General features: G+C 44.6%; 1 pseudogene; it reads left to right on the top strand.

Moving 5' to 3' along the window:
- The first annotated feature begins 9,622 nt into the window (after positions 1-9,622).
- LOC129696059 (U5 small nuclear ribonucleoprotein 40 kDa protein-like) overlaps positions 9,623-12,656 on the top strand; it is an 80,947-nt pseudogene continuing 77,913 nt past the window's right edge.

Genomic DNA, 12,656 nt, shown 5'->3' on the forward strand with positions numbered 1-12,656 from the left:
GTACTTTGCTTAAACAAATTTGGCGGCACGGTGGCGTAGTGGTAGAGATATTGCCTTACAGCGCCAGAGACCCGATTTTGATCCTGACTATGGGTGCTGCCTGTGCGGAGTTTATACGTTCTCCCCGTGACCTGCATGGGTGTTCTCCGAGATCTTCGGTTTCCTCCCACACTTCAAAGACGTACAGGTTTGAAGGTTAATTGGCTTGATACAATGTAAATTGTCCCTAGTATGTGTAGGATAGTGTTAATGTGTGGAGAGTGCTCGTTGGCGTGGATTCGGTGGGAAGAATGGCCTGTTTTCATGCTGTATCTCTAAACTAAGCTACAGCTAAATGGTCCAGTGAACAGACTTTCCTACTGAGAGTAAATAACGTTTTTGCATGGCCTTCAGGCTATTCTTTTAATTTATTGATAAAAGAGGATTTATTTATATACAAAGATTTTTGACACAAAATCTTCGTAGGTGATCCTCTTTAGAGAATTTGTCCTCATGTTTCCTGTGCAAATTAAGTGCAACACCAAGCGCTTGGCAGATGACGTTTCTTTGAGGGTGAGAATTTACACTGATGTCCCATTGCTTACTGGTTCAGTTTACACTGAACACCAGGGGCAGCCTCGCCAACAGTCTGTCTGTCCATCACCCCAGGTGGCACGTGCTGGTGACGCACTTTTTCCAACATGTCCGCTGCCTTCAAGGAGGTACGTGGATCCCGATGGTGGGCGTCAGCCGTGCGGTCCTGAAGGGGATGCTCGGCTTCTACAGGGACTTGTGAAGAGTCTGGAACTTGGTTGCCATCGACCGCCCCCCCCCCGGCGGAGGGCAACAGCCTGGGTGTGAGAGCAGCCGGTCTTTGTCCCGCCCCACCGGATGTCGGGGGGCTCAAACGTGTGGAGTACTTGTGGTTCGGCAAACCCCCACTTAGCCGGAAGTATTCGTCGGACCCAGGCGCCATAATCCTTCCCGGGAGCCGGTCCCACACAATTTGAGCCGCCTTTCCTAGACACACTTCATCTCCAAGAAGCAGGGAGGTGTGTCCTATATGGGGTCCTCCTCCACACCCTGCACTTCCTCGCCCTGGTCCACCGTCTGGCCACCAAGTGGCGGTCAGTGTTGCCTTCCGGTCGTGAAGGGGGGCCCCCAGTGGGGGGTCCCTCTATGCAGGGATTCTTCCCCTCTACATTGGGGACCTGTGGCAGAGGGTGTTGCACCAAAGAGTTCCCTGTAACCTGTTTCTCTCACGGCAGACAGACTTGCCAGCCACCTGCCACTTTTGCGGGCTGGAAGAGTCTGTGTACCACGTGTACATGGAGTGCGTGAGGCTGCAGCCACTGTTTGAATACCTAAAGGGGCTGCTCCTTGCCTTCTGGCTGCATTTTTCAACCACCATCCACATCTATGGACACCCTGTGTGTAGGGGAGAGGGTAGGGCTGAAGATGTCCTTGGTGGGTTGCTCCTGGGCCTGGCCAAGCTGGCCATCCGCAAGTCACAGCGCCTGGCGGTGGAGGGCTTTACCCGAGCCGGCTGCCTGCCCCTTTACCGGGGTTACGTCCATGCCCGGGTGGGGTTAGAAAGGGAATACGCCCTGTCCACGGGCACCCTGAGGGAGTTCAGGGACCGCTGGGCTCCACAGGGTGTTGAATGTATCCTCACATTCATGTATTGTAACATAGTTGTATAATAGTTTATTATGGAGATATGATTGATTTGTATTATGTTGGTGGGCTCTGGCTTGTTTTATTGTAGTGTAAATATTATTTTTTTATAATCGAATACATTTTTTGATTAAAAAATAACAACACACACACACTGTCTGTCTTTTTGTCTTTTTTTTGGTTATTTTTAGTGTGTTTTAAAAGTATGTGTTAATGTTCTCTGGTTTATTTTATGTGGGCGGCGGGGGAGGGGGTCTGGAGAAACTTTTGTCATTCTCTTACCATGCCGGAGATGCGATTGTTTTCCGGATCGTATCTCCGGTCACTCTGTGGCCTAATATCATGGAGCTGGAGGCCGCGGGGGCATGGACTTGCCATCGGAGCCTGCGATCCCTTGCCTGGGATCGACACTCCAACCTCGGCCTACAGATTTCACCATCAAGAAACACGCAGTGTCGGGTAGAGACCATAGATGTCGGGAGTTCGAAATGACGCAGAAGGTTTTGACCAGCCCTGACCTGGGGTCAGATTGGCCCGCGCGGTGGAGCTGAGATTCCCCACCGATGCAGGAGCTTGATCGCCCCAACGCGAGGGCCCAAACGCCCCCGACTATGGGAGTCAAGATTGTCCCGTCAATGGAAGGCTCGAGGTCCCTGACCGCGGGAGAACAAAGAAGGGAAGAGATTGAAATTTCTTTCGCTTTCCATCACAGTGAGGAATGTGGGAGAGTCACTGTGGTGGATGTTTATGTTAAAATGTATTTTGTATGTTTTGTTGCTTTTTATTGGCAAATGAAATTCCTCGTATGTTGCAAAACATACTTGGCTAATAAAGTATGATTATGATTATGATCATTCTTTCTCATATTCTGATTTTGACATTGAGAGTTATTGAATAATCTAACGCAGAAACAGACCCTTCGGTCCATCTTGCCAATGCTAACCAAAATCCTCCATCTACACTAGCCCCACTTGCCTGCTTTTGAGTCATATCCCTCTAATTCTCTCTATCCATGTACCTGATCAAATGTCTTTTGAATGTTAAATCTTTTAAATCTGCCTCAATTATCTCCTATGGTAGCTCATTCCAGCCAAACCCATCTGACGTCTGAAGAGATCCCAGATGATCACAGAAATCGGAATATAGAGTACACTTCTCATGGGAGCCAAGATTACTTGGTGTCTGCTGAGCAATTCAGGAAGGGACTGTGCTTGAATCTTTCACCTGTCCATTTCTCCTCATCCAATTATATTCCAGTGGAAATCTGAAGTTCTCAGATCATCCTGTTAACCTAATTTGTTGCTTGAATTCGGTCATTAGCCATTGTTCCATTTCTCAGTGAAGAGGTTGTTCGAACATTTGGTTTTTTAACATCATATTTAAATAGCATTTTATGGAAATTAAGCCTTAAATGTGATTTACCAGAATTATTGTCATGGGAGATAAAGTAAAACTATGAGAGAAAAATAAAATCATCCATGAACAGTTTTCATTTTCCTGGTCCAAAGGATAGTGACAATAATGAAGATAAAATGGAATATATTCGGTTGGCATTGAAATGGTACGTCTATAAGTGCTTGTCATGGACAACTGTCAAATTTCTGGAAGAATAACTGAAACAAATCAATTTCTCTTTTGGTCCTCTTTTACATTATTTCACATTTCGGAAGTAATGTTGCATTCTTTATGGCGATTTTTGTAAACATCGTGTTTGGGTGCAACCCAAGGGAGCAGCACAATTATCTTTTGACTGTTGCCACTAAATGTATTAGAGCTAAAGTGTCTATGGTACTGGTCATCTATTTGCTATTTCCTGTATGACCATATAACCATATAACAATTACAGCACGGAAACAGGCCATCTCGACCCTTCTAGTCCGTGCCGAACACATAATCTCCCCTAGTCCCATATATCTGCGCTCAGACCATAACCCTCCATTCCCTTCCCATCCATATAACTATCCAATTTATTTTTAAATGATAAAAACGAACCTGCCTCCACCACCTTCACTGGAAGCTCATTCCACACAGCTACCACTCTCTGAGTAAAGACGTTCCCCCTCATGTTACCCCTAAACTTCAGTCCCTTAATTCTCAAGTCAATGGAATTTGTCAGGCAAGATCTTCCCTTCACTAATCTGTTAAACAGTATGTTAACTTTTACTAAATCAATGGTGTCAAAAGTGAAAGAGTTGCCGAATTAGTGGTAGATTCAATAGTGCTTTTAGTGTCAGCAATGAATGACATATTTCTACCTCATATTGTTTTAATATGGAAATGTAATGGCCAGTCTCTGATTCTGGAAGCATTCCTTTCCTGAGAAACATTCGTAAGTCAGAAACATTCTTTTTACAGCACCTCACATTGTAGCACAGGAAAGAGGCACAAAATCCTGGACTAACTCAGACAGGCAGCATCTCTGAATAGAAGGAATGGGTGATGTTTAAGGTTAGGGGAGAGTACTTTGAAGTTCATGATAAAATAGTCCGAAGTCAGCATGGATTAGTGAAGGGAAGATCTTGCCTGACAAATTTGCTGGAATTATTTGAAGAAGTAAATAGCAGGACAGACAAAAGAGAGTCAGTAGATGGTGTATACCTAGATATTCAGAAAGCCTTTGATAAGGTGTCACCCAGGAGGTTGCTAAGGAAGTTGAGAGCCCACGGTATCAAAGGGCAGATACTAGCATTGATAGCAAGTTGGCTGGATGTCAGTAGACAAAGGGTGGCAATAAATGGGGCTTTTTCTGGTTGGCTGCCAGTGACTAGCGGAGTTCCGCAGGGGTCAGTACTGGGGTCGCTGCTCTTTACGTTAAATATTAATGATTTGGACAAGGGCATTGAAGGCTTTGTGGCCAAGTTTGCAGACTATACAAAAATAGGTGGAGGGGCAGGTAGTGTAGAGAAAACAGGGACTCTGCAGAAGGTCTTGGAAAGGTTGGGAGAGTGGGCAGGGAAGTGGCAGATGGAATTTAGTGTGGTAAAGTGTGGAGCCATACATTTTGTTAGTAGGAAAAAAGGCATATATTATTTTCTAAATGGGGAGAGAATCCAGAAATCGGAGGTGCAAATGGACTTGGGAGTGCTGGTGCAGGACTCCCAAAAAGTTAATCTGCAGGTTGAATCAGTAGTAAAGAAAGCAAACACAATGTTCGAGAGGGCATGTGTACAAAAACAGAGTTGTAATGCTGAGGCTCAATACGGCGCTGGTCAGGCCGCATTTGGAATATTGTGAACTATTTTGGGCACCATATCTGAGGAAGAATGTTCTGGCTCTGGCAAGGATCCAGAGGAGGTTTAGAAGAATGATCCCAGGAATTAGTAGGTTAACGTATGATGAGCATTTGCCGCCACTGTGCCTGTACTCACTGTAGTTTAAAAGAATGAGGGGGGACCTCATTGAAACATACAGAATAGTGAAAGGCTTGGATAGAGGGGATGTGGAGAGGATGTTTCCACAAGTGGGAGAGTTTTAGACTAGAGATAGCATCCAAATTAAAGGACATTCCTTTAGGAAGGAGATGAGGAGGGATTTATTTAGCAAAGGGTGGTGAATCTTTGGAATTCTTTGCCACAGAAGGCTGTGGAGTCAAAGTCAGTGATTAGTACAGGTGTCAGAGTTTATGAGGAGAAGGCAGGAGAATGGTGCTGGGAGGGAGAGATTGATCAGCCATGATTGAATGGCAGAGTAATAATAAAAATAATAAATTTTATTTATGGGCGCCTTTCAAGAGTCTCAAGGACACCTTACAAAAATTTAGCAGGTAGAGGAAAAACATGTAAGGGGAATGAAATAAATAGTAGAGACATGACTAGTACACAAAGTAAAGACAGAATTCAATTCAAAACACAATATAAGGCAATTAATGCACAGATGAAAAGGGAGGGGGACGTGGGGCTAAGGATAGGCAGGTGAAGAGATGGGTCTTGAGGCGGGACTGGTGAGGGACACGGAATTGCGGATCATTTGGGGGAGGGAGTTCCAGAGCGTGGGAGCTGCCCTGGAGAAGGCTCTGTCCCCAAAACTGCGGAGGTTGGACTTGTGGATGGAGAGGAGACCGGCTGATGTGGATCTGAGGGACCGTGGGGGTTGGTAGGGGGAGAGGAGGTCAGTGAGATATGGGGGGGCCAGATGGTGGAGGGCTTTGTAGGTGAGGTTCAGGATTTTGTAGGTGATCCGGTGGGAGATGGGAAGCCAGTGAAGTTGTTTGAGGACTGCGGTGACGTGATGCCAGGATTTGGTGTGGATGATGAGTCGGGCGGCTGCATTCTGGACCAGTTGGAGTCGGTTGATGTAGGTGGAGCTGATGCCAAGAAGAAGTGAGTTGCAATAGTCCAGTCGGGAGGAGATGAAGGCATGGATGAGTCTTTCAGCAGCGGGAGGTGTAAAAGAAGGTCTGAGTTTGGCGATGTTGCGGAGATGAAAGAAGGAGGTTTTAATGACATGGCGGATGTGAGGCTCAAGGGAGAGGGTGGAATCAAAGATCACGCCAAGGTTGCGGGCCTGGAGAGATGGGGAGACAGAGGTGCCGTCGATGGTGAGAGTGGAGTTATTGATTTTGCTGAGTGTGGCTTTGGAGCCTATGAGGATGAATTCTGTCTTATCGCTGTTGAGTTTGAGGAAGTTATGTTGCATCCAGGTTTTTATAGCTGACAAACAGGAGTAGACGGGCTGAATGGCTTAATTCTAGTCCTATTCCTTATGATCTTGTGATCGATGAGAGGGGGACATAGAGATATGAAAGGTTAAGGTGTGAAAACGAGAGATAAAACAAGAAGGGTCTTGACCCGAAACATCACCCATTTCTTTTATCCAGAGATGTCTGTTCCGTTGAGTTACTCCATCATTTTGTGTCTATCTTCGGTGTAAACCAGCATCTGCAGTCCCTTCCTACTTACATTGTATCACTTTTCATGCACTTGCTATAATTATTTTATTTTACTCTGTAATCACCCTAACACTATCCATAATTAAACCAATTATTCAGAAAGAATATATATTATATCCAGCCATAATTCAATTCCATTGAAACATTTTATCATGATTATTATTAGCATGGAAAATGCTTTAAATATGTGAGTGGATATTTGGGTAAAGTCAGATGTCTATAAATCGTGTAATTTTTAACTGTTGTCCCTAACCCCAAGAAAATGCAGCTGCTAAAATATCCATGTAAATTGAAGCCCTGCTTCTTTTCCAAGGCAAAGCATTAAAGTAGTAGAGGACATTTTCTCAGCTGGTATAGCTGATGCCTCACAGAGATCCAGATTCATAAAGTATAGAACAGAATTAGGCCATTCAGCCCATTGAGATTCAAGATTGAGGTCAAATTTCAGATTCAACCTTGATCTCATGTTGTCCATGTGGAGTTTGCACGTTCCCCTTGTGATCGCATGAAATTCCTTCATATGCTCTGTTTTTCTCCCACATTCACAAGACGTGCGGGTTTGTACATTAATTGGCACCTGTAAATGACCCTTGGCATCTAGGGTGTGGGTCAACAGGTGAGCAATGGGCGGCATGGACTCGGTGGGCTGAAGGGCCTGTTTCCATGTTGTATTAATAAACTAAACTCAACTATGAAGGAAACAGTGATGGCCTATCACCACCTATACTTTTCAGAGAGTTGTGAATATCTGAAATTCTCTGCCACGAGGGCGGTGGAGACCAGATCATTAGGTCTATTCAAGGTACGGTTGGAGAAAGATCTAAAGGATCGAGTAATTGAGGCCACAGAAGAGGAGCAGATGGCATCCATGATCACATTGAATGGTGGGCGAAGTTTGAGGGCCTGGTGTACTAGTTCATTGTGTTCTTAACGTCATAAGGAATAGGAATAAAATTAGGCCATTCAGCCCATCAAGTCTACTCTGCCATTCAACCATGGCTGATCTATCTCTCTCTCTTAACCCCATTCTTATTTCTGCTTTGGAGCAGGGAAAGTGTGTCACTGCTTGCAACTCTAGATTTAGTGAAATACTTTATATTATGATGATACTTTATATTCTTTTAGATTATGCTGGTCCCCTTAGCAGTTAGGCAGCATGATGAGTTAGTGCTCTCAAAGAATTAGAGGTGTATAAAATCATGAGAGGGATACATCGGGTAGATGCGCAGTCTCTTGCCCAGAGTAGGGGAATCGAGGACATAGATTTAAGGTGAAGGCGTTATTGACATAATTTCACTAAAACTGAATTGTATCACTAAAACGGAATTGACAGGTTAAATGCAATGAGGGGGTTTTATAGGGATGGTCTCATGATCAAGGATCAATCACTACGCACTGAAATGAGGAGGAATCTTTGTATTAGGGATTGTACTGGGTTGTGGATGTTGGGTCTTTAAGGCTGAGACAGGATTTTTTTATTACAGGATTAGCAGAATAGATCGGGTCTCTTGAACAGAATAGGTGAGCCTCTTGAACAGAACAGAGTCTCTTGCCCTGAGTAGGTGAATCGAGGACCAGAGGACATAGGTTTAAGATGTAGGGGAAAAGATTTAATAGGAATCTGAGTTTTAATTTTTCACCCTAAGGGTGGTGGGTGTATGGAACAAGCTGCCAGAGGAGGTAGTTGAGGCAAGGACTCAACCACCTCTTACCTAAAGAACAGAGTTAGACAGGTACATGGATAGGACAGGTTTAGAGGGATATGGACGAAATGCGGGCAGGTAGCTGGGACACGTGTAGCTGGGCCGGTGTGGGCGAGTTGGGCCGAGGGGCCCGTTTCCACATTGTGTCAATCTGTGACTCTAATCAGTACCAGTGTTAATTGCTTTCTGATTCCGTCAACTGTAGAAGGTTTTCACTTCCATGTGATTCAACTCACATCTTTCTACAACTGTTCTTCTCCATCGGATCTTGAGAATGTAAACTAACCACCTGCAGTGTTTAGTATAAATAGATCTTAAATAAGGGCATATTGCTATGCAAACATTGGGGGTCAAATGAGTACTTAAAGCCCTATGTTTAAGAAAGAACTGCAGATGCTGAAAAAATCGAAGATAGACAAAAATGCTGGAAAAACTCAGCGGGTGAGGAAGCATCTATGGAGAGATGGAATAGGCGATGTTTCGGGCCGAGACCCATCCTCAGACTCAGTCTCTACTTTGCTAGGTTGTGGCAGGCATATGAAATCAATCCCAAAATTTAAGCTGTCTGAAGAAGGATCTCGACCCAAAACGTTACCCATTCCTTCTCTCCAGACATGCTGCGTCCCGCTGATTTACTCCAGCATTTTGTGTCTACCCAAAATTTAAACTGGCAGGCACTCAGAAAAGCCTGGCAACAGCCACGTTGTTCAATATTTCACATCTATCAGCTCAAAAATCAACACCAGGGGGCAAATAATTTTACTCATCATATCTTACAAGCAATATTTACATAGAAACATAGAAACATAGAAAATAGGTGCCATTCGGCCCTTCGAGCCTGCACCGCCTTTTGATATGATCATGGCTGATCATCCAACTCAGTATCCCATCCCTGCCCTCTCTCCATACCCCCTGATCCCTTTAGCTACAAGGGCCACATCTAACTCCCTCTTAAATATAGCCAATGAACTGGCCTCAACTACCTTCTGTGGCAGAGAATTCCACAGATTCACCACTCTCTGTGTAAAAAATGATTTCCTCATCTCGGTCCTAAAAGGCTTCCCTCTTATCCTTAAACTGTGACCCCTATTTCTGGACTTCCCCAACATTGGGAATAATCTTCCTGCATCTGTACTATATGAATTCAAAATTATTTAATTTTGCATGGATAAATTGTAATTCTAATTTTCATTTTTAAGTTTGGCCGATTTGCAGACCCGGGAACCCACCAGAACCTGTATGTCCCCCAAAGACCCAAGAATTGATGAGGAGGGAACATCGGACATGAGGAGCAAGGGCCAGTCGGCGGGTGAACCGCAGTAATGCCTCCAGGGCCTTCAAGGTCGGCTGCAGGAGACACCTCCGGGAAACCAAGATGGCCGGGCGACAAGAGAGACGTCTGTTCACCGATCCAGTCGGAGGTGATGGAGGGTGCCCGGCCCAGTTTTGGGCTTACCTGGATCAGGAACTTGTCTCCAGCAGACCGAGGGAGCGGGCGGACGGGACTATGGACTTTGGAAATGGTACCAAAACATGGCAGCGACTGCATGTGTAAATATGCAAAAAGAATTTAGAAACATAGAAACATAGAAAGTTGGTGCAGGAGGAGGCCATTCGGCCCTTCGAACTAGCACCTACATTCATTGTCTTCGAGGAGGAGGAGCCATCATGGGGAGCGGCTGCTAACCAGCAGCCGTCCGTTTACTTCGCTTTTTTTTTAAAGTTTTTAGTAAGTCCTGTGTTTCGTCCGTTGGTGAAATGGACTTTTTAATGTGGGGGGTAAGGGGGCAATTTTACTTCTAGGTCCCTACCTGGTCGGTGAGGCAGCTTTTTCTCCGGGCTGCCCATCGACCCGTCCTCGTGGCCTACCAGCGGGCTTGGAGCGCCGTTTCCTGGCGGGGACCGCCCAGCACCTCCGCCTCGGTGGCGGCGCAGCGCTGGGGTGCTGTTGCGGAGCAGAGCGGGTGATGCCTTGCCTGGGTCGCCGCACTAGATCGACATGCTGGAGCTCCGGTGAGCTATGTCCGCCGTGTTTGACACGGCTGCGGGTCTGCCGAGTGGAGCGGGCGGCGCCGATTTCAACATCGGGAGCCTGGGAGCTCCAGGCCGGCGCGGCCTTATTGGCTTCTGAAGCCGCGGTCTCCAGCTAGGGAGCAGCCGTTCCAGGTGGCCCAGCTGCTGAGAGGACTCTCCCGACGCCGGTGCAAGATCACCCGGTGAGAACGGCCAGGAACATTGGTCCTCCGTAGAGGCAATTGCGGTGGCCTCAATAGGCCTCACTTTGGGTGAACTTGGGGTTGGGGACTGGACATTGTGCCTTCCCCCACGGTGGTATCCATTGTGGGGGATAATTTTTTTTGTCTGTAAGTAATCCTGTTAGTCTTTGTCCAAGATGGCTGTCGGTAGGGGGAGTGGACGCTGGCGCGCTTTAGCTGCCGCTGCTCTCTTTTCACATTGTGTTTTTGATTTTTTGTTTTTGGACTGAATTCTGTTTTTAATTTGTGTTTCTGTGATGGCTTTATTGTTTATTTTATTCTGATTACATGTTTTTTATTCCTGTTAATCTCTGTAAGGTTTCCTTGAGATTTCTGAAAGGTGCCCAAAAATTAAAAAAATATTATTATTATTATTATTATTATTATTATTATTATTATTATTATTATTATTATTATTGTGATCATGGCTGATCGTCGCCTATCAATAACCCGTGCCGGCCTTCTCCCCATATCCCTTGACTCCACTAGCCCCTAGAGCTCTATCTAACTCTTTCTTAAATCCATCCAGTGACTTGGCCTCCACTGCCCTCTGTGGCAGGGAATTCCATAAATTCACAACTCTCTGGGTGAAAAAGTTTTTTCTCACCTCAGTCTTAAATTACCTCCCCTTTATTCTAAGACTGTGCCCCCTGGTTCTGGACTTGCCCCAATTTCACTGTGCAGTTAGTTGCACACGTGATAAATAATGCACCATTGAACCATTGGTTTTTCCATGGGACAAAAGTCTTCAGTTTCAGGCATACTTGTTTGCCTCTAGTAACTAGGTATTCCTAATTAGCATAGCTTCATCAATTGAACAAAGCTTAGTCGAGAAATATTTCTCATCTAGTTATATTTGCAATGTTATTGTGACAGCAGGCTTTATCTCTGAACATACCTAAACTATCCCTGATTGATCTGCAATGATATTGTACTTCAAAGAATGGTCACATGGAAATGTGTTGAGAAATCGTAATTGACTTATCTCTCTACTTGCTTTGCTGTCTGGAACCCATAACTACAGGACCAGAACATGAAACCAGATATGCGTAATGAACTAATTACATAAAAATGCAATATAGAACATAAAACAGTGAAGAAGATAGACACAAAAAGCTGGAGTAACTCAGCGGAACAGGCAGCATCTCTGGGGAGAAGGAATGGTGACGTTTTGGATGGAGACCCTTCAGTCCAAAGAAGGGTCTCGACCTGAAACGTCACCCATTCCTTCTCTCCAGAGATGCTGCCTGTCTCACCGTGTTACTCCGGTTTTTGGTGTCTATCTTAGGTTTAAACCAGCATCGTCAGTTCTTTCCTACATATAACAGTACAGCACATGAATAGGCAGACCAGGAATGTCAATCTAACTAATCCCATCAGTCTGGGATTTGCCATTTGTTATGCATATTAAAGTATAAAGCTATGGAAGTGAGCAACAGGGATGAAATGGTGAGATCTAGCTTTTCTTTCATTTATTTAATGCCCATTGCTTGGAAGATAATGCCTTCTTGAATCATTTATTTTGGCTTGCCGAGCCTTATAAGGGAGCAATTAAGAGTTCATCGCAATGAGACTAAAGCCTCGTGCTGACCAGAAATGAATTGGAAGGACAGTTATTTTCCCTAAAGGCTGTTAATGAAACAATTTTATAACAGTTTGAGAAGTTTGCAAGAACTTCACTTTTAGTAGTTTTTTATTTTCCATTAGATTTTAGGTTGCCAGTTTCTAGCTGCGGCATGCGAGATCATATTTTCTGGATTGTCTGTCTGGGAATCATTCTTTCTTATGCTTTTCCCATTTGACTTAAGAAAGGCAGGGATGTATAGAAGGGCAATAAGATACAAATTTCAGATTCAGAAGGGCAATAAGATACAGAGACAACAAAATTTAATTTGTGAGCTACTACAGTTACTTGAATACTGGCTTGCCGCTATTACAAAGGTATTCCCAATCAGAGTAGCATCATCAACTGAACATGTCTTAGTCATATAGTATTTATAATCCTGTTTTAGATTAATTTGCAGTGTTCTGGACTACAGGCTTTTTCTGTAAACATCTCTAAATAATTCCTCTTTGAAGTCAATGATATATTACTTCAAGAAATGGCCACATGGAAATGTGAACACAGAAACAAAGAACTGCAGATGCTGAATT

Source organism: Leucoraja erinacea, chromosome 4 (genome assembly GCF_028641065.1).
Source record: "Leucoraja erinacea ecotype New England chromosome 4, Leri_hhj_1, whole genome shotgun sequence".
NCBI lineage: Eukaryota > Metazoa > Chordata > Chondrichthyes > Rajiformes > Rajidae > Leucoraja > Leucoraja erinaceus.